This window comes from Anser brachyrhynchus (genome assembly GCF_964034855.1).
Source record: "Anser brachyrhynchus genome assembly, chromosome: 4".
Classification (NCBI taxonomy): Eukaryota; Metazoa; Chordata; class Aves; order Anseriformes; family Anatidae; genus Anser; species Anser brachyrhynchus.
Genome location: NC_137698.1, coordinates 79229378 through 79251119, shown reverse-complemented (window position 1 = coordinate 79251119; position 21742 = coordinate 79229378). Strand labels below are relative to the sequence as shown.

General features: G+C 61.5%; 1 protein-coding gene across 50 annotated transcripts in view; it reads right to left on the bottom strand.

The window, feature by feature from the left end:
- Positions 1–8857: 8857 nt before the first annotated feature.
- Positions 8858–21742, bottom strand: part of DOK1 (docking protein 1) — a 65203-nt gene continuing 52318 nt past the window's right edge. The window contains exons 7-14 of one of the 50 annotated variants that reach the window (XM_080589848.1): positions 13848–20188; positions 13103–13253; positions 12659–12858; positions 11824–11980; positions 11508–11654; positions 10248–10325; positions 9701–10064; positions 8858–9136 (exon numbers count right to left, since the gene is read on the bottom strand). The gene's annotated coding sequence lies outside the window, so the exon portion shown is untranslated. Of the gene's footprint in view, positions 9148–9470; positions 10326–11507; positions 11655–11823; positions 11981–12658; positions 12859–13102; positions 13254–13840; positions 20189–21742 lie in introns of all 50 variants that reach the window. The other 49 variants (XM_080589844.1, XM_080589856.1, XM_080589883.1 and 46 more) reach the window with 49 other exon arrangements.

Sequence of the window (21742 nt, the reverse complement as noted above, 5' to 3'; positions counted from 1 at the left end):
ATGCGCGGCCCCGGGGCGCCTGCAGTACCCACTTTTGGCCACCAGGGGGCGGCAGAGGGCGCCAGGGGGCGCCACCGCGCATGCGCGGCCCCGGGGCGCCTGCAGTACCCACTTTTGGCCACCGGGCGGCGGCAGAGGGCGCCTGGGGGCGCCACCGCGCATGCGCGGCCCCGGGGCGCCTGCAGTACCCACTTTTGGCCACCGGGCGGCGGCAGAGGGCGCCAGGGGGCGCCACCGCGCATGCGCGGCCCCGGGGCGCCTGCAGTACCCACTTTTGGCCACCGGGCGGCGGCAGAGGGCGCCAGGGGGCGCCACCGCGCATGCGCGGCCCCGGGGCGCCTGCAGTACCCACTTTTGGCCACCGGGCGGCGGCAGAGGGCGCCAGGGGGCGCCACCGCGCATGCGCGGCCCCGGGGCGCCTGCAGTACCCACTTTTGGCCACCAGGGGGCGGCAGAGGGCGCCAGGGGGCGCCACCGCGCATGCGCGGCCCCGGGGCGCCTGCAGTACCAACTTTTGGCCACCAGGCGGCGGCAGAGGGCGCCAGGGGGCGCCACCGCGCATGCGCGGCCCCGGGGCGCCTGCAGTACCCACTTTTGGCCACCAGGCGGCGGCAGAGGGCGCCAGGGGGCGCCACCGCGCATGCGCGGCCCCGCGGCGCCTGCAGTACCCACTTTTGGCCACCGGGCGGCGGCAGAGGGCGCCAGGGGGCGCCACCGCGCATGCGCGGCCCCGGGGCGCCTGCAGTACCCACTTTTGGCCACCGGGCGGCGGCAGAGGGCGCCAGGGGGCGCCACCGCGCATGCGCGGCCCCGGGGCGCCTGCAGTACCCACTTTTGGCCACCGGGCGGCGGCAGAGGGCGCCAGGGGGGCGCCACCGCGCATGCGCGGCCCCGCGGCGCCTGCAGTACCCACTTTTGGCCACCAGGCGGCGGCAGAGGGCGCCAGGGGGCGCCACCGCGCATGCGCGGCCCCGCGGCGCCTGCAGTACCCACTTTTGGCCACCGGGCGGCGGCAGAGGGCGCCAGGGGGCGCCACCGCGCATGCGCTGCCCCGCGGCGCCTGCAGTACCCACTTTTGGCCACCAGGGGGCGGCAGAGGGCGCCAGGGGGCGCCACCGCGCATGCGCGGCCCCGGGGCGCCTGCAGTACCCACTTTTGGCCACCGGGCGGCGGCAGAGGGCGCCAGGGGGCGCCACCGCGCATGCGCGGCCCCGGGGCGCCTGCAGTACCCACTTTTGGCCACCGGGCGGCGGCAGATGGCGCCAGGGGACGCCGCCGCGCATGCGCGGCCCCGGGGCGCCTGCAGTACCCACTTTTGGCCACCGGGCGGCGGCAGAGGGCGCCAGGGGGCGCCACCGCGCATGCGCGGCCCCGGGGCGCCTGCAGTACCCACTTTTGGCCACCGGGCGGCGGCAGAGGGCGCCAGGGGGCGCCACCGCGCATGCGCGGCCCCGGGGCGCCTGCAGTACCCACTTTTGGCCACCAGGCGGCGGCAGAGGGCGCCAGGGGGCGCCACCGCGCATGCGCGGCCCCGGGGCGCCTGCAGTACCCACTTTTGGCCACCAGGGGGCGGCAGAGGGCGCCAGGGGGCGCCACCGCGCATGCGCGGCCCCGGGGCGCCTGCAGTACCCACTTTTGGCCACCAGGCGGCGGCAGAGGGCGCCAGGGGGCGCCACCGCGCATGCGCGGCCCCGGGGCGCCTGCAGTACCCACTTTTGGCCACCAGGCGGCGGCAGAGGGCGCCAGGGGGCGCCACCGCGCATGCGCGGCCCCGGGGCGCCTGCAGTACCCACTTTTGGCCACCCGGCGGCGGCAGAGGGCGCCAGGGGGCGCCACCGCGCATGCGCGGCCCCGGGGCGCCTGCAGTACCCACTTTTGGCCACCAGGGGGCGGCAGAGGGCGCCAGGGGGCGCCACCGCGCATGCGCTGCCCCGCGGCGCCTGCAGTACCCACTTTTGGCCACCAGGGGGCGGCAGAGGGCGCCAGGGGGCGCCACCGCGCATGCGCGGCCCCGGGGCGCCTGCAGTACCCACTTTTGGCCACCAGGGGGCGGCAGAGGGCGCCAGGGGGCGCCACCGCGCATGCGCGGCCCCGGGGCGCCTGCAGTACCCACTTTTGGCCACCGGGCGGCGGCAGAGGGCGCCAGGGGGCGCCACCGCGCATGCGCGGCCCCGGGGCGCCTGCAGTACCCACTTTTGGCCACCGGGCGGCGGCAGATGGCGCCAGGGGACGCCGCCGCGCATGCGCGGCCCCGGGGCGCCTGCAGTACCCACTTTTGGCCACCGGGCGGCGGCAGAGGGCGCCTGGGGGCGCCACCGCGCATGCGCGGCCCCGGGGCGCCTGCAGTACCCACTTTTGGCCACCGGGCGGCGGCAGAGGGCGCCAGGGGGCGCCACCGCGCATGCGCGGCCCCGGGGCGCCTGCAGTACCCACTTTTGGCCACCAGGCGGCGGCAGAGGGCGCCAGGGGGCGCCACCGCGCATGCGCGGCCCCGGGGCGCCTGCAGTACCCACTTTTGGCCACCAGGGGGCGGCAGAGGGCGCCAGGGGGCGCCACCGCGCATGCGCGGCCCCGGGGCGCCTGCAGTACCCACTTTTGGCCACCAGGCGGCGGCAGAGGGCGCCAGGGGGCGCCACCGCGCATGCGCGGCCCCGGGGCGCCTGCAGTACCCACTTTTGGCCACCAGGCGGCGGCAGAGGGCGCCAGGGGGCGCCACCGCGCATGCGCGGCCCCGGGGCGCCTGCAGTACCCACTTTTGGCCACCAGGCGGCGGCAGAGGGCGCCAGGGGGCGCCACCGCGCATGCGCGGCCCCGGGGCGCCTGCAGTACCCACTTTTGGCCACCAGGGGGCGGCAGAGGGCGCCAGGGGGCGCCACCGCGCATGCGCGGCCCCGGGGCGCCTGCAGTACCCACTTTTGGCCACCAGGGGGCCGCAGAGGGCGCCAGGGGGCGCCACCGCGCATGCGCTGCCCCGCGGCGCCTGCAGTACCCACTTTTGGCCACCGGGCGGCGGCAGAGGGCGCCAGGGGGCGCCACCGCGCATGCGCGGCCCCGGGGCGCCTGCAGTACCCACTTTTGGCCACCGGGCGGCGGCAGAGGGCGCCAGGGGGCGCCACCGCGCATGCGCGGCCCCGGGGCGCCTGCAGTACCCACTTTTGGCCACCGGGCGGCGGCAGAGGGCGCCAGGGGGCGCCACCGCGCATGCGCGGCCCCGGGGCGCCTGCAGTACCCACTTTTGGCCACCGGGCGGCGGCAGAGGGCGCCTGGGGGCGCCACCGCGCATGCGCGGCCCCGGGGCGCCTGCAGTACCCACTTTTGGCCACCGGGCGGCGGCAGAGGGCGCCTGGGGGCGCCACCGCGCATGCGCGGCCCCGGGGCGCCTGCAGTACCCACTTTTGGCCACCGGGCGGCGGCAGAGGGCGCCAGGGGACGCCGCCGCGCATGCGCGGCCCCGGGGCGCCTGCAGTACCCACTTTTGGCCACCGGGCGGCGGCAGAGGGCGCCTGGGGGCGCCACCGCGCATGCGCGGCCCCGGGGCGCCTGCAGTACCCACTTTTGGCCACCGGGCGGCGGCAGAGGGCGCCAGGGGGCGCCACCGCGCATGCGCGGCCCCGGGGCGCCTGCAGTACCCACTTTTGGCCACCAGGCGGCGGCAGAGGGCGCCAGGGGGCGCCACCGCGCATGCGCGGCCCCGGGGCGCCTGCAGTACCCACTTTTGGCCACCAGGGGGCGGCAGAGGGCGCCAGGGGGCGCCACCGCGCATGCGCGGCCCCGGGGCGCCTGCAGTACCCACTTTTGGCCACCAGGCGGCGGCAGAGGGCGCCAGGGGGCGCCACCGCGCATGCGCGGCCCCGCGGCGCCTGCAGTACCCACTTTTGGCCACCAGGCGGCGGCAGAGGGCGCCAGGGGGCGCCACCGCGCATGCGCGGCCCCGGGGCGCCTGCAGTACCCACTTTTGGCCACCAGGCGGCGGCAGAGGGCGCCAGGGGGCGCCACCGCGCATGCGCGGCCCCGGGGCGCCTGCAGTACCCACTTTTGGCCACCAGGGGGCGGCAGAGGGCGCCAGGGGGCGCCACCGCGCATGCGCGGCCCCGCGGCGCCTGCAGTACCCACTTTTGGCCACCAGGGGGCCGCAGAGGGCGCCAGGGGGCGCCACCGCGCATGCGCGGCCCCGGGGCGCCTGCAGTACCCACTTTTGGCCACCGGGCGGCGGCAGAGGGCGCCAGGGGGCGCCACCGCGCATGCGCGGCCCCGGGGCGCCTGCAGTAACCACTTTTGGCCACCGGGCGGCGGCAGAGGGCGCCAGGGGGCGCCACCGCGCATGCGCGGCCCCGGGGCGCCTGCAGTACCCACTTTTGGCCACCGGGCGGCGGCAGAGGGCGCCAGGGGGCGCCACCGCGCATGCGCGGCCCCGCGGCGCCTGCAGAACCCACTTTTGGCCACCGGGCGGCGGCAGAGGGCGCCAGGGGGCGCCACCGCGCATGCGCGGCCCCGGGGCGCCTGCAGTACCCACTTTTGGCCACCAGGCGGCGGCAGAGGGCGCCAGGGGGCGCCACCGCGCATGCGCAGCCCCGCGGCGCCTGCAGTACCCACTTTTGGCCACCGGGCGGCGGCAGAGGGCGCCAGGGGGCGCCACCGCGCATGCGCGGCCCCGGGGCGCCTGCAGTACCCACTTTTGGCCACCGGGCGGCGGCAGAGGGCGCCAGGGGGCGCCACCGCGCATGCGCGGCCCCGGGGCGCCTGCAGTACCCACTTTTGGCCACCGGGCGGCGGCAGAGGGCGCCAGGGGGCGCCACCGCGCATGCGCGGCCCCGCGGCGCCTGCAGTACCCACTTTTGGCCACCAGGCGGCGGCAGAGGGCGCCAGGGGGCGCCACCGCGCATGCGCGGCCCCGCGGCGCCTGCAGTACCCACTTTTGGCCACCGGGCGGCGGCAGAGGGCGCCAGGGGGCGCCACCGCGCATGCGCTGCCCCGCGGCGCCTGCAGTACCCACTTTTGGCCACCAGGGGGCGGCAGAGGGCGCCAGGGGGCGCCACCGCGCATGCGCGGCCCCGGGGCGCCTGCAGTACCCACTTTTGGCCACCGGGCGGCGGCAGAGGGCGCCAGGGGGCGCCACCGCGCATGCGCGGCCCCGGGGCGCCTGCAGTACCCACTTTTGGCCACCGGGCGGCGGCAGATGGCGCCAGGGGACGCCGCCGCGCATGCGCGGCCCCGGGGCGCCTGCAGTACCCACTTTTGGCCACCGGGCGGCGGCAGAGGGCGCCTGGGGGCGCCACCGCGCATGCGCGGCCCCGGGGCGCCTGCAGTACCCACTTTTGGCCACCGGGCGGCGGCAGAGGGCGCCAGGGGGCGCCACCGCGCATGCGCGGCCCCGGGGCGCCTGCAGTACCCACTTTTGGCCACCAGGCGGCGGCAGAGGGCGCCAGGGGGCGTCACCGCGCATGCGCGGCCCCGGGGCGCCTGCAGTACCCACTTTTGGCCACCAGGGGGCGGCAGAGGGCGCCAGGGGGCGCCACCGCGCATGCGCGGCCCCGGGGCGCCTGCAGTACCCACTTTTGGCCACCAGGCGGCGGCAGAGGGCGCCAGGGGGCGCCACCGCGCATGCGCGGCCCCGGGGCGCCTGCAGTACCCACTTTTGGCCACCAGGCGGCGGCAGAGGGCGCCAGGGGGCGCCACCGCGCATGCGCGGCCCCGGGGCGCCTGCAGTACCCACTTTTGGCCACCAGGGGGCGGCAGAGGGCGCCAGGGGGCGCCACCGCGCATGCGCGGCCCCGGGGCGCCTGCAGTACCCACTTTTGGCCACCAGGGGGCGGCAGAGGGCGCCAGGGGGCGCCACCGCGCATGCGCGGCCCCGGGGCGCCTGCAGTACCCACTTTTGGCCACCAGGCGGCGGCAGAGGGCGCCAGGGGGCGCCACCGCGCATGCGCGGCCCCGGGGCGCCTGCAGTACCCACTTTTGGCCACCAGGCGGCGGCAGAGGGCGCCAGGGGGCGCCACCGCGCATGCGCGGCCCCGGGGCGCCTGCAGTACCCACTTTTGGCCACCAGGGGGCGGCAGAGGGCGCCAGGGGGCGCCACCGCGCATGCGCGGCCCCGGGGCGCCTGCAGTACCCACTTTTGGCCACCAGGGGGCCGCAGAGGGCGCCAGGGGGCGCCACCGCGCATGCGCTGCCCCGCGGCGCCTGCAGTACCCACTTTTGGCCACCAGGGGGCGGCAGAGGGCGCCAGGGGGCGCCACCGCGCATGCGCGGCCCCGGGGCGCCTGCAGTACCCACTTTTGGCCACCGGGCGGCGGCAGAGGGCGCCAGGGGGCGCCACCGCGCATGCGCGGCCCCGGGGCGCCTGCAGTACCCACTTTTGGCCACCGGGCGGCGGCAGATGGCGCCAGGGGACGCCGCCGCGCATGCGCGGCCCCGGGGCGCCTGCAGTACCCACTTTTGGCCACCGGGCGGCGGCAGAGGGCGCCTGGGGGCGCCGCCGCGCATGCGCGGCCCCGGGGCGCCTGCAGTACCCACTTTTGGCCACCGGGCGGCGGCAGAGGGCGCCTGGGGGCGCCACCGCGCATGCGCGGCCCCGGGGCGCCTGCAGTACCCACTTTTGGCCACCGGGCGGCGGCAGAGGGCGCCAGGGGGCGCCACCGCGCATGCGCGGCCCCGCGGCGCCTGCAGTACCCACTTTTGGCCACCAGGCGGCGGCAGAGGGCGCCAGGGGGCGCCACCGCGCATGCGCTGCCCCGCGGCGCCTGCAGTACCCACTTTTGGCCACCAGGGGGCGGCAGAGGGCGCCAGGGGGCGCCACCGCGCATGCGCGGCCCCGGGGCGCCTGCAGTACCCACTTTTGGCCACCGGGCGGCGGCAGAGGGCGCCAGGGGGCGCCACCGCGCATGCGCGGCCCCGGGGCGCCTGCAGTACCCACTTTTGGCCACCGGGCGGCGGCAGATGGCGCCAGGGGACGCCGCCGCGCATGCGCGGCCCCGGGGCGCCTGCAGTACCCACTTTTGGCCACCGGGCGGCGGCAGAGGGCGCCTGGGGGCGCCACCGCGCATGCGCGGCCCCGGGGCGCCTGCAGTACCCACTTTTGGCCACCGGGCGGCGGCAGAGGGCGCCAGGGGGCGCCACCGCGCATGCGCGGCCCCGGGGCGCCTGCAGTACCCACTTTTGGCCACCAGGCGGCGGCAGAGGGCGCCAGGGGGCGCCACCGCGCATGCGCGGCCCCGGGGCGCCTGCAGTACCCACTTTTGGCCACCAGGGGGCGGCAGAGGGCGCCAGGGGGCGCCACCGCGCATGCGCGGCCCCGGGGCGCCTGCAGTACCCACTTTTGGCCACCAGGCGGCGGCAGAGGGCGCCAGGGGGCGCCACCGCGCATGCGCGGCCCCGGGGCGCCTGCAGTACCCACTTTTGGCCACCAGGCGGCAGCAGAGGGCGCCAGGGGGCGCCACCGCGCATGCGCGGCCCCGGGGCGCCTGCAGTACCCACTTTTGGCCACCAGGCGGCGGCAGAGGGCGCCAGGGGGCGCCACCGCGCATGCGCGGCCCCGGGGCGCCTGCAGTACCCACTTTTGGCCACCAGGGGGCGGCAGAGGGCGCCAGGGGCGCCACCGCGCATGCGCGGCCCCGGGGCGCCTGCAGTACCCACTTTTGGCCACCAGGCGGCGGCAGAGGGCGCCAGGGGGCGCCACCACGCATGCGCGGCCCCGGGGCGCCTGCAGTACCCACTTTTGGCCACCGGGCGGCGGCAGAGGGCGCCAGGGGGCGCCACCGCGCATGCGCGGCCCCGGGGCGCCTGCAGTACCCACTTTTGGCCACCGGGCGGCGGCAGAGGGCGCCAGGGGGCGCCACCGCGCATGCGCGGCCCCGCGGCGCCTGCAGTACCCACTTTTGGCCACCAGGCGGCGGCAGAGGGCGCCACAGCGTATGCACGGCCCCGCGGCGCCTGCAGTACCCACTTTTCGCCACCAGGCGGCGGCAGAGGGCGCCACAGCGTATGCGCGGCCCCGAGGCGCCTGCAGTACCCACTTTTCGCCACCAGGTGGCGCAGAAGGCCCAAGGGGGCGCCACAGCGTATGCACTGACCCAAGGCGCCTGCAGTACCGGATTTTGACCAGCAGGTGGCGGAAGGGGGCATTCAAAGGCGCCACCGCGCATGCGTGGCCCCTCACCGCCTGCAGTACCCGCTTCTCGCCGGCAGGATGCGTCCTGAGGGCAGCAGGGACATCTTCCCAGAGAAAGCACAAACGAAAACAGCAGAAATTTGCACCCCACGCCGCCTGAGGGAGGAAGTGTCTGCCTTGAGCAACGTGCCGCTCACGGCTGGGAAGCTGAGCGGCGGCAAGCTGAAACAGTACATTTTTTATCGGGACAAAAAAGGCAGGGAGATAATAACAACGAACCCAACATGGGCAACGGGATGCTCAGAGCCCAAAGACCACAACTTCTGGCTTGCTGGGGGAATGGTGCTCCTGGTAGCTTGACACTGCAAACACCACAGAGCCAGCCCCAGGCTTCCCCACCTGCAGCCCAGCACCCACAGACCTGTGCCTGCCACCCCGTGCCACCCCCGCCTGGGCTTTCCCTGCCCCAGCCGCCAATCCCCCGGGACCCGGCCTCCACAACGCCATCCCCTGCCCTGGGGGTCCTGCCGGGAACCCCCAGCCCCCTCCCCACTTGCGCCTCTGCAAGCAGCCCCCGCCACACAGAGCAGTCCCCCCAGCCCGGGGAGCAAAGACAGCAGCGAGCTGCCCCCCCACCCGGCAGGGCTGGCCCCGCACTCTGAGGGGTTGTCAGCATCCCGCGGCCGGTGGACACGGGGCCACCCCCCCCCCTCCACACCCACCCCGCTACGGAACCTGCACCCACACACAGACAGCGACAGCCACTTCCCCCAATGGCAACCACCAAAGGGGGCACGGGCCGGAAAGCAAACTTTATTAAACTGCTGTGCAGGACTCCCGGGAGGGGGGCTGCGGTGGGGCTCCCTGCCCAGTCGTTCTCCCCTTCCCCTGGCGGGCAAGGCAAAGAGCGGCGTCCGTCTGTCCGTCCGTCCCTCCCTGCGTGGGGAGCGGATGCTGGAAGTGGGCTTCTCACTGTCGCTGCTTTGGGCAGTTGCGGAGTAATTGCCTTAAGTAACAAGGCAAATTAAACTCATATTCACCTTTTAAAGAAAGCGTACAGCATCACAGAAGCTTTCAGGGTGGAGGGCAGCTGCGCTACCTAAGCGTTCCCTAGGCCGCCAACTATCGGCCTAAGCTATCGCACTAGGGGAACTTGGTGTGCTGACTCTAAGGAAGGGGACGGAGCGTAAAGCAGAGTGGAAACACCACGGATAGGCTCTGCGACCAGATGCTCTTGTGCACACTGAGACCGATAAGCTGCACGTTTGCTACCCTGAGCCAACGACCTGTCATGTTTTTAACAAAACACTGCACTCTAGGGAACTTTTGCTCATTCTAGTATCATCATAATACCAAAACACACCTCCATCCCAAAAGCTCCGTATCTCCAAGGTGCGACCACCCCTCACTGAGGGCATGCTCTGAGTTTCTCAGACCCCTCTACCTTTAAACGAAAGCAAGAAAACTTTACACCAAACATAACCAAGGTATGCCTGACTAGAGTCACTCAAGCCCCACCTAAAGGAGAGAAAATAAATGTAAACTGTCTTAAGTGAAAGGGGGTGTTAGGGAAGATACCATCACCAAGGATACCTTTCTGACTTCCAGGATCAGTCGACGGGCTGAGCCTCTCTTCCCCCCGCACTGGGACGCCGTGGGGTAATATTTGAACGCTTGGTTGTACCAGGTGTCTCCTTGGAAACTTAGAAATCTCTAGAGCCTTTGTGCCTTTTAATGCGTTAACAGCCAGGACGAGTACCTGTGTATTTCATGCGTGCTCGCTTGCTTTCGCGGACAGTGAATTTATCGCCGGCGATCCAAAGAACCTGTGTCCTTGTTGCTGTAATAAATTGCTGTTCATTGCATTGTTCCTAGCCGTGACAGTTCTCATTGAACGCGACTAGAGCGAGGGCGTGCTACGTTATTGGTGAATCCGTGACCGTGATAGTTCAGTAACCTGAATCCGACCAGACCCGTAACAGTTAGTCAGCTACACCCCTTAGCGTGACAGTATTTCATAGGGAAAAACATTAAGCCTAAGATTTCCCATGCCTAAGGCCCTGGGGGTCAGGCAGAGAAGGAACCCGAGACTCTTAGCCATGCGACTCCTGAGAATTGCAGCTTACAGTTAGTCACTCACCGTCTTCCGGTCTCACAGGATGAGGCAGAGGTATAATCAATTCCTTCTCCATCTCTCTGGAAAGAGCTTTTCTCCTATCTACGACAAAGGAAAAAAAAAAAGTTGTGATCATGGGAGTCAGTACACAAAGCCACACGCTGTGAATTCACTACTACAGTTAAGATCATTTTTAGTCAAAAAACACCTCGGCAGCAATGTTACCACTGCAAACATAGCGTGGCAAGAAAAATTCCACTCAAGGTAAAGTAAAGGGCAAGCTAAAAGGACGAATGACGTGACCAAAGGCAACTGCAACAACCATCTACCAGATGGTTTCACAGCCCTCGTCCACAGCCCTCAGATTTCACGGTCGTCTTTCCTGACGAATGAATCCTGGAAGAACAGAAAAGATACACAAGGTGTCCTTTGTGGAGCCTTTAGGGAGACTACTGAAAGGAAAACCAAACCAAAAAACTAGGAACAGCAAGCGGCGTGTACGTTGGTTCTGTTAACAGAGTAACGCTAACGTACTAGAAATTTCCACGTTCTTTGCCCTCTACCTTGAAAAAGTCACCCAATTCTGTCAGTGTTCACCATCGCCTTTTTTTTTTTCTTTTTTTTTTTAATTTTCACGTGGACATCTGAGGAAAACATTTCGAGTCCCTGTCATCAAGGGAGAGGAGGAGAAAAAAAAAAAAAAAAGAGAGGGATGAGGGGGGAAGAAGCGCAGTCATTCCTTGCCTCGGTAACGCGAGCAAAAAGCTCAGGCGCTCGGCAACAATGTGCTTTGAAAGACAAAACACAGAAGAAACTGCATGTTATTTTATCTCAGCTGTAGAGTCACGTGTATTTGTACCTGCTCATTTATTCATCTGCCAGTTTATTTTGCTACAGACGCTACAGAACATAGAGACTGCGAGGTTACTACAACCTTTTGTAACCGATCCGATCTTTGGTAGGAATAGCTATCTAAAAGAGCCAACAAAATCCCCTTTGTCGACAGCCATCTGAACTTTTATCGTCTAACAATAGTCCTACAAACATCCCCCGGGATGCTCAACTTCAGAAACTTTCCGTTCAACCTGAGGCAGAACAAGCCCTTACCCTAGACACCTTCACCTGGCTCTCCACTGCTAGCAGGGTAGCACTCCGATACTGCCCAGTACGCGCTGCAGCCTACTCGCTTACACGTATTTACTGCGGCCTGGTTCGATACGCTCACAGAGAGACCCATGAAAAATCCACCCTTTCTTTCAGAAAAGTAAATAAAGACATACATACATATGACACAGTAAGGAAGAAAAGCTGAACACACGGGATGCCGTCCTTTACCGATGGGCAGATCCAACATCAGCACAGGGAGCTTTGGGGCACGTGAGCGATCATCTACACTGGCCATCGGAACAAGCCAAACGCATGCACACGAGCCTCGATTTAAAAAAAAAAAAACAAAAACAAACAAACAAACAAAAAAAGTCAAGTTCCTTTATAACTTATGGAAGTAACAACCTACAGCTTAGATGCAGTTGGATTGCATCAGCTTAGGGACTGCCTCCTTCAAAATGCGCGGGTGGGTGGGAAAACCAGTCTCGAAAACCTGTTGCCTAACAGGAGACTGTTGCCTGCTCCTCCATAGGTTACGTTCCTCCAAGCATCGTCCTGTTCCTGGATTTTACCAGCCACAACGGGATGGTCCCACTGGCATGAGTCGGGGACGCCTCGCACAGGGTTTATTTGACGCTGAAGTAAGTCTTCTGCGGGTATAAGTAACGCAGCAAGAGATGGAAAGTAAGCTAAGGCACCATCTGCGGCACAACGCTTGTGCGATATTGGACCTGAGGGGACCAGTCAAAGCCTGCAATAATCGCTGAACGGGTGGGTAAGTAGGGAGCCCTACGGGAAACAGAGCTCATGTTCTGCGAAGCTCTTTTCCCGTCAAGAAGAGGACCTTTTCTATTCAGCGTCTTTACTGAACTTTAGGCTACTTCCTATTCGCTTTGGCAAGTTAGCCTCCGTAGAAGCCAAGAGATTTTAAACTGCCAAGCACCATTGATAGCTCCTGTTCTCTGACAACAGGCAATTTCAATCGGGGCGCTAGTTAATAGGAACATCTGGCTCTGTTTCACGCAAATCAAGTACCTAAATCACAGACAGGAGTCTGCAGAAAGAATGCTTTAAAAGGTGAATTTAAAGAGAGGGATGATACTCACTTTTCCAACATTTCTGCAATGACTGTGGCAAAAAAGGCTGCACCAGGGACGTCTCTATCATTCCCTCTAGGATTTAGCAACTCCATACAGTCATGGGTCAAATACCACAGCTTCAACGCAAGGCAGACCTCGAAGGTCACGTTTCTGTCTGCGTACCGAGTTCCGCTGGAAAGACCCCCAGCCGCTCAATTCCCAAGCAACTTTGCCACGGTCAGCGCTTACCTGGAGTTTTGCTTTCTCTCGCTGCTCAGTACGGGCCCAAGGCTTCTTTTGTTGCACACAGTTCAAGCAAAACTCTCAGGACATAACCAATAGACAGACAGACAGGCAGAAATTACCTCTCACGTCTGTCTTGACCGACCACAACCAGCGTGCTGGAAAGCCCCGCAAGCACCGGTTTATTTCTAGGACAACTCTGAAAGCTGAGGCGGGACAAAGGTTAGCCTCTCGTACCACAGACTGAGCAACAAAGAGACAGAGGTCGACAGGCCAATTCGTTCTAGGTCTAAGAAGCTACTACAGCTTGGCAGGCACTACGCGGCTTTCCTTTGCGCTTCCCCGCGCCGAGTGGTTCGTGCTTCTGCAAATTCGATTCAGCCTTTGAGCCTGGGCTGCAGGAAGTTTACGAGCACGCCTCGGTTTCACCCGGAGGTCGCTGCGACTTACCCGGACAGCTGGGACAGACGGGCTGCTCTTTCTCCTGGGAAACCTGCGACTGCAGCACGCCAGCTGCAGCTTTCCTCCCTTCAGCTGCCGCGCCACCTTCGCTCGGCGACAAACCCCGCGGGGGTCCCAGCGGCGGGGAGCTGCTTCTGCCCTGGTGAGCCGCAGGGAAAGGAGAGAGCCGGCCGTCAGCACGCGGGGGGAGGAAAACCTCCGAGGCGCAGCCCGACGATCGAGCGCAGCGAGGACCCGCGCCCGGCCGCCGCAGCCCCCACCCCTCCCGGCCCGACGCTCCGGGGAAGCGCCCCCGAAGGCTCTCGCTCGCCTCACCGCCGGCAGCCGCGCTCGCAGCCAGCGGCAACCTGCGCCTCCCGGCGCGCACGGCCCGGCCCCGGCCCCGGCCCCGGCTCGGGGAAAGACCGGCCGCGCGCCACAGAACTACAGCTCCCAGCATGCCGCGGGACGGAGCAGTCCATCCGACGCAGAGAGGAGTCGGCCAAGCCCACGCAACCGCCCCCCCCCCGCGCCCTCTCTGCGCCCGCCCGCCCCCCCCCCCAGCCCTCCGAAGCCCCGCGCAGTGCAGACCCCGCCGCACGCCCGGTCCGGTCCGCTCCGGTCCGGTCCGGCGCGGCGCCGCCCCCGCCCCGCACAAGGGCCGTTTCCGCAGAAGCCGCCGACCGCGTGGCGCCCCAACCGCCCGCCGCCTCGCCCCCTCCCGGCCCGGCCCGGGGCGGCACCGACCACCAACCTCGTTGCGGCACCGCGCCGCGGCGGCCCGGCCCGGCCCGACAGCTTCCGCCCATAGTGCCGGCAAGCCCTGCACGGCACCTCCGCCCTGGGTTCCTCCGAGCCAATCACGGAGCGCTTCCGCCCTGAGTTAAGGCTAGCCGTGACGCCACTTCCGCCCTCACGGTCCAGCCAATCACGGCGCCGCTTCCCTGCGGGAAGGCGACCCTGAGGCTGCCCCTGTGATGCCTTTTTATTTATTTATTTATTTATTTTTTTTTTTAAAGAAGGCGCGGGTGTTCTTGGTCCTCCCTCGTCAAGTATATCTGCGAGAAACATCTCAAATAATTTTCTTGACACGCGATCTTCTGTGAGGCTATTTTATTCGCGGTTGCAGTGGCGGGCGTCCTGCCGATCAGGAGCGCATTGCAGTAAGCACAGCATCAACTTTTAGTCCCTGTTCCCCGACGCCTGATCCCCTCCCCTGTGTCCTCACTGGCCGAGTACTGCAGGTTCACAAGCTACTCGACGCTCCTCTATACCATGTATGTACAATTTTACTTCTTTTTCAACCCTTTAATTGCTCCCTTCTTATTTCCTTTTTTTTTTTCCCTTTCTTATGTTTCAGGAACCTGTGATCTTTGTTTTACCGTGCCCACGCTGCTCAACCTGTTTTTCCTCAAGCTTCTGCCTTATTTCGGAACAGTGAGGCCGCCTACTGTCCGCTTACCCACGTAGCGTTTCTCCTCATTATGACTGCACAACTACCTCGGAATACAGAAAATTAGTTCTCTACTGCAAAAACACAACTTAATTTCTCACAGTTCCCTCCTCTCCTTTCCTTACTCCTACTGTTGTTTTTGCACCTCTTCACGTACCGCGCTCTTGAGTTTCTCCAACGTTAAGGCGCAATAGTCTTCTTCGGATGTCACGGGGGATGGGAGGCGTACAACGCCATTATTTTTACAATACCAACAAATAGTGGTTTGAGCCAATTCTGTTCAGGTAACCACGAAGTTAGTTTCTCCCAAATGTTTCTAAATGCCCAGGAACTGTCATCTTGAGCTACTCTGTGTAGGATCTTCCCCCCCACACGCCCCCCAGTATACTTTTTTTTCCCCCCAAATATCAGTCAAATTCGTCCCATTTGATCTACATATATACAGCAACTAGCATTAATTACAGTGCACGCTCCTCCTTATGAGGTTATTAATGAATCTAACACTATTCGATTCTACAGTACTATTTTGGCAAACTTATCAAACTTATTTTCTAGTTCTTCAGTTATAGCGGAGATATTTACAATCGCTTTTTCTAATTCACCCACCCCTCACCAAGGTAAAAACCACCTTGCAAAGCTGTGAAATACTAGAGAATTTTACTAGAGAATTGTCTGGAGTCCGCTTAATCCTGCGTGTGGTCTCAAGGGGGCTTTGGCTTTGTGGGTCTTCAATAATAGTTACGTTTGGAATTATTGCCTCCAGGGTGCAAGCACCCTTCCATCCCACGGGCAACACCTGCCTGGCTTTATTGCCACGTAGCCAGTACCACCTCTCGCCATTTGGGACAGGCCATCCAGTTGCAGGATTCTCACATTGCATCTGGCGTGCGCTATGTATATTAGCGTTCCTGTGGCTACCATATTTGGTGCAGCGTGGATTATTCCCTGCGTGGATAGTTCCACACCCAGGGTCAGTACTATCGCCCCCTGAGTTTCTATCAATGTTGTTTAAAAGGCACCTTCGATAACACGGTATATTGTAGCCAGGATTATGTGCAGGGAGCTCAACTTCAAAATCTATTCCTTCCGAGGACTGAGTATGATCTGTCATTTTTAAAAATCTAGAGTATCCAGACATAGTTGCTGCTGGAAATAGCAATCAAGGACAAGGCCTTTTCAGTCTTTCTAGGCACATGGGTGCAAATCCAACAATTATTTCGAGATAGAACTCGAGAGATGTTCTGGATTCATTGGAAATGCTGATTTTTCCCTCTATCCTACCACTAATGCATTCAGAATAGGTATTACTAAGATAAACTTAAAATACATCATTTCTCTCTCTATATATATACACACCCCTGTAATAATTAAGAAATAATAATTAAGCAAAACAATAAAAATCACAAACTAATAAGGATTCTTCTGGTGGGGATTAAATACTCCACCACCTTCTCTCACTTCCAGGGAGTGTTCCCTGTAAACACTCCAGTTCTGTGTAATTCAATCCCTTTTACTCATTAATTCATTAAGGATTCTTCTAAGGAGAAGTTAAAGGTTTACAATAGATAGTTTTAACAGTTATAATCTTAAAAGTCTTTGTTAATGCAGTCTCTCAGGTATCAGGGTTAACTGATGCTTTTACCCAGGTATGAGTCCACCCTTTCTCAGCCGTTCTTCCTGCCATCTCAGTAGTCAGGAGCACTTGGAACACTCCTTCCCACTCAGGTTGCAGCTTCAATTCTCTCCATGTTCGCATCAAAACACAATCTCCTACTCGGAATGGATGGATCAGGGCTTCCAAGGGTGGGGTTTGAGCTAATGATCTGCAGGTCCTGAGAGAGGACAAAGAGGACGACCGCCCAAGTGCACGGTTCTTAAGAAAAGCATCTTTTGTCTCAAATTGAGGTAATTCATTCCCTTTGTCCAGGTATAGCAATCCAAGTAACGTTTCATATGGTGAAACTCCTTCCCACATCTTTTCTTGGTGCAGTTTGAATTCGGAGAAGTGCCAAAGGTAAGCGCTTCTTCGTTCAGGGGAGCCGAGTTTCCAGAACTTAGTCAATTGCTTCTTTACTGTCTGATCCGCTCCACCCTTCCAGAAGAGGAAGGGTATCAAGGAGCGTGAAATTTCCACTTAATTCCTGGAGTCTACATTAGCCCTTGCAACATTTGTGGCACAAAGTGACTTCCTTGATCAGAGTCAGTATTTTCAGTGACTCCATAGCTGAGAATCATCTGTTCTAGAATTACCTTGGCTACCATGCTCACGGTAGCAGATACCGAAGAGAAAGCTTCCGCCCACCCTGACGAGTGATCGACCAAGACTCATTAAGTATTTAAACCTACCTATTCTAAGGAGTTCTGTAAAATCCACCTGTGCGCTTTGGAAGGGTTGAATTCCTGGTTCTTGCCCCGCTTCGGGCTGACTGCGGATGATTTTCCTATTTACCTTTTGACATACTACACAACTCCTGCGTACTTGTTCAGCCAAAGTATGTATACTCCTACACATACACATTTCCGTAGCACAGCGTCACACGTTGCTTGAATTCCCCAACAGCTCTCTTTGATATAAAACATTAATATTAATATAACATTAATATTTGCCTCACTAGCACTTGATTCAGCATTTCTCTCCCATCAGGGAGTATCTATTTTCCTTTGGACTTGGTGGCTCCTGATTCCTTAAAAACCCCCCTCTCTCAAAACTTTTTAGTTCCCTTTCTTACTTTTGGGTAGGGGTAGCTCGACAGTTCCCTGAATCCTCTCTGGATTTATTCTTTGTTTTCCCTCAGACGCTAGATGCCCTAAGTACTTGACTTCTCTTTTTACATACTGTAATTTATTTTCCAATACTTTCAAGCCCTGTTTTCCCAGAAAGTCGAATAGCTTGTTAGTGGCTTCCTTCACAACTGTTTTCTCCTGTCCTGACAATAAGAATTCCTCCACATATTACAAGAGGAACACCTCCTCCGGAGGCTGGAATTGCTCAAAAATTTGTTCTGGAACTTGCTCAAATAAATTTGGTGGCCCCGAGGTAAAACTGTCCATCTCTGTCGTTGCTTCCACCCCATTTCAGGGTCTTTCCACTCAAAGGCAAGTGCATCTTTGCTCTCAGGGTCTGATAGCACCCCACTAGCAGCACTGTTATTCCACTGGAAATCAGTCTCAGTTACGCATAAGAACAACCAAGTTCCCGTCTCGTCACAGAGCCTATCCGCAGCGCCTCCGCTCTGCTCTACACTCCGTACTGCTGTTCCTCTTAGAGTCAGCACACCAGGTTCCCCCAGCGTGACCAACGTCTAAGGTTGGAGGCCTCAGGATCTTTTATGTAGCGCAACTACACTCCACCCTGGAAGCTTCTTCAGTGCTGCACCTTTTCTTTAAAACGTGAATATCAGTTTAATTTTCAGGTCACCTGAGGCAATTACTCCCCACAGCAGGGACTAGGAATGCTAAATAGGGGAGAAAATGAGTGTTGTGGGCCTCAAGCGTGTGCAAAGAGTGTAAGGAGGGCTCCTGAGAGGACGGGGGAACAAAGGGAAAGCTGCTTACCTCTGAGAAGTCGTCCTTGATCTTTGTGCCACGGATGTTTGTCTCGCACGCTCAGTGCACGAGTTAGGGGTCCCTGTATGTTTGAAGGCTTCTTACCTCTGAGAAGTCCCCTGGGCTTTCTTCCACCAGATGATGGCTTTCCCAGGGACTCTACGCCCTGCACGGAGAAATCCCTGCCTGAGCAGCTCACGGCCTGAGATGCCACACGCGTGCAGCCGGTCTCAGGAAGACGCATGCGCGGCTTTACAGCCTGAATGGCAAGCGGCAAGCGTTTCTTCAGGGCAGGTTTTCCATCATCATCTCCCTCCGCAGGAAAGGGAAAAGTTGCTCCTCTCGGCTGCTCCTCCTCTCTTAACATTCTTAACATCCCCCCACCCCGATCCCACCTTCCCCTGCTGATTTTGCTCCTCTTGGGTCGCTGCCTGCCTCCACCTTCCAGAGCAGCTCCTTATCAAGTTCTCCTTCCGTGTCCTGTCCCCGGCTGCTCCCATGCCACGGTGCTCTCGATGGTGACATTAGCTGTCGCTCGAATCTCCTTCCCGCTCGGTACCCGCTCTGCAGCTATCCCTGTCGTGGGAACGGCAAACAACCCTGCAGGTCGTCTGTATCCAACGAGCTGAAGGATCTGTTTACCCAGAAGTTTTTGACGAGAGATTAGAGAAAAAGAGTCACACCTCTGTGCAACGCATCCCCCTTTCCAGAGAGACGCAAAGACAGCACAGGCGACCTCCCTGTAACTTTTTCGAATTCGGCAAGGGTTTGCGGTGAGTATTATGAAAAATAACATTAGAAAGAGAAGACCGGTAGTCCTGACAAGTTCCCGAAGTCAGGAGAACTTGCCCAATCAACCCCAAACTGTTCGCTAGAGTAACTTGTTAGTCCGTTTCCTTTTGAAAACCAAATGAGGACATGCGCATTCTGCTCTTTCCCATCTGCGTTCTCGTTCTGGCTGAACCCAGCAGGTGGCCAGAGCGAATGGCTGAGTGGTGCTTTTCTCCCCACCGTGGGAGACTCGGGAAGAAAAAACAGGTAAAGCTCGTGGGTTCGGATAAAGACGGTTTAATAAGACAAAAAAGGCAGGGAAATCATAACAACGATGATGAGGGAACATTGCAAAGCAAGCGATGCGTGATGCTATTGCTCACCACCTGCTGACTGACGCCCAGCCCGCCCCGAGCAGCGGTCCCCCCTCCGCCCCCCCCCATCCTGTTCCCCGCCGTTCCGCGGGACAGGGGACAGGTTAAGAAAGGGGCCGGGCGGCAGGACACTCACCGCAGCTCCCGCTCTGGGTGCCACCGGGACGATGTCACGGTTCAGGCGTTTCTCGCTCGCTCTCTCCCCCGGCTTCCTCCTCGGTAAGGATCCGGAGGCTGAGCTGTCACCCCCCAGGAGCACACACCGCGGTGTGACACGCCGTACGCGGGCCAAAGCCACAGCGACAGCGGGGTGGCTGCGCAGTGACCGAGGCGGCCGCCCGGCAGCGCAGGACTACAGCTCCCAGCATGCCTCGGGACGGAGCAGCCCACCCGACCCCGCGGGGACTCCGGAACGCCCCCCTCCACCGTGCCGCTCCCCGCCTCTCCTTTCCTCTCCGTGCTCTCCCTCCCTCCCCCGCCCCTTTTCGCCCGGGCTCGCCACCGCCAGACCGCACAGCCCCGCGGAGCACGGGTCCGGCAGGGCGCGGCTCGCCCCCCGCCCCGCACAAGGGCCATTGCCCCAGGAACCGCCGACCGCGCAGCGCGCCGCCCGCCCGCCCGCCGCCTCGCCCCGCGCACCGTCCCGGGGCGGCCCCGACCACCAAACTCGGTGTGGTGTCGCGTCCCGTCCCGTCCCGTCCCGTCCCGTCCCGTCCCGAGCCGAGGCGACACAGCTTCTCCCCAGGAGCAGGACGCCGCCATTTTGCCGCAGGCAGAGGCACTAACGAGAATGCCGGCGGCGCTGCGGCTACCACGCATGCGCGGCGCCGCTCAGCCTGCAGTGCCCACTTTAGACCAGCAGGTGGCGGCAGAGGTCGCTATCGCGCCGCGCCGTTGCGTCTGCAGTACCGCTTTCTCGCCAGCAGGTGGCAGCAGGGGGCGCTAGAAGAACTAGAAATAGCAAGTGGCTGGTACTTCAGTTTTGTTAACAGAGTAATATCAACATACTAGAAATTTCCACATTCTTTACCCTTTATGTTGCAAATATCACCCAATTCTGTCAGTGTTGACCATTAACAATTTTTTTACAGAGAAGTAACTGCACGTTACTTAATCTTGTCTATAGAGTCACGTGTGTTTGTACTTGCTAATTTATTCATCTGCCAGTTTATCTTGCTACAGATGCTACAAAATGTATAAACTGCAAGCTTATGTTTTGTAACTGATACGATCTTTGGTAGGAATAGCTATCTGAAAGAGCAAATAAAATCCCATTCATCCACAACCATCTGAACTTTTATCGTCTAACAACAGTCCTACAAACATCCCCCGGGATGCTCAACTTCAGAAACTTTCCGTTCAACCTGAGGCAGAACAAGCCCTTACCCTGGACACCTTCACCTGGCTCTCCACTGCTAGCAGGGTAGCACTCCGTTACTGTCCAGTATGCGCTGCAGCCTACTCGCTCACGCGTATTTACTGCGGCCTGGTTCGATACGCTCACAGAGAGACCCACAAAAAATCCACTCTTTCTTTCAGAAATAATAATAATAAAATAAATAAAATAAAATAAAATAAAATAAAATAAAATAAAATAAAATAAAATAAAATAAAATAAAATAACATAACTACAACACGTTAAGGAATAAAAGCTGAACACACGGGATGTGGTCCTTTACCGAGGGGCAGATCCAACATCGGCACAAGGAGTTTTGGGCACGTGAGCTATCATCTACACCAGCCATCGGGCAAGCCAAATGCACACACATGAGCCTCGATTTAAAAAAAACACGTTAAGATCCTTTATAGCTCATGGAAGTAACAACCTACAGCTTAGATGCAGTTAGATTGCATCAGCTTAGGGACTGCCTCCTTCAAAATGCACGTGGCGGGTGGGGAAAACAGTTTTGTATGTCTCCAGAGAAGGAGACTCCACAGCCTCTCTAGGCAACGTGTGCCAGTGTTCTGTCACCTTCATAGTAAAGAAATGTTTTCTCATATTCAGCTGGAACTTCCCATGTTTCAATTTGTGCCTGTTGCCTCTTGTCCTGTCTCTGGGCACTACTGAAAAGAGTCTGTCCCCATCTTCTTGACACCTTCCCTTCAGATATTTATACACATTGATAAGATCCTCTCTCAGTCTTGTCCAAGTTAACCAGGCCCAGCTCTCTCAGCCTCTTCTCATATGAGGGATGCTCCAGTCCCCTCATCACCTTCATAGCCCTCCACTGGACTCACTCCAGGAGCTCCATCTCCCTCTTGTACTGGCGAGCCCAGACCTGGACACAAAGAAGGCAGAGAAACTTGCCGTAGAAGAACAACAATGACCTCTACCAAAACAAACAAACAACATGTCACCTCTTGCCTAAACTTTAGGAGGGGAAGTGGTCAGGGCAAAGATGGTTTTATAAAAAAATATGGGTGACATGAGACAAGAGATTAAGTCTGCCACACTGCAAACTACTCTTCCCAGAGCTAAATGCCAAGGGCTGTTTACTGTTAAAG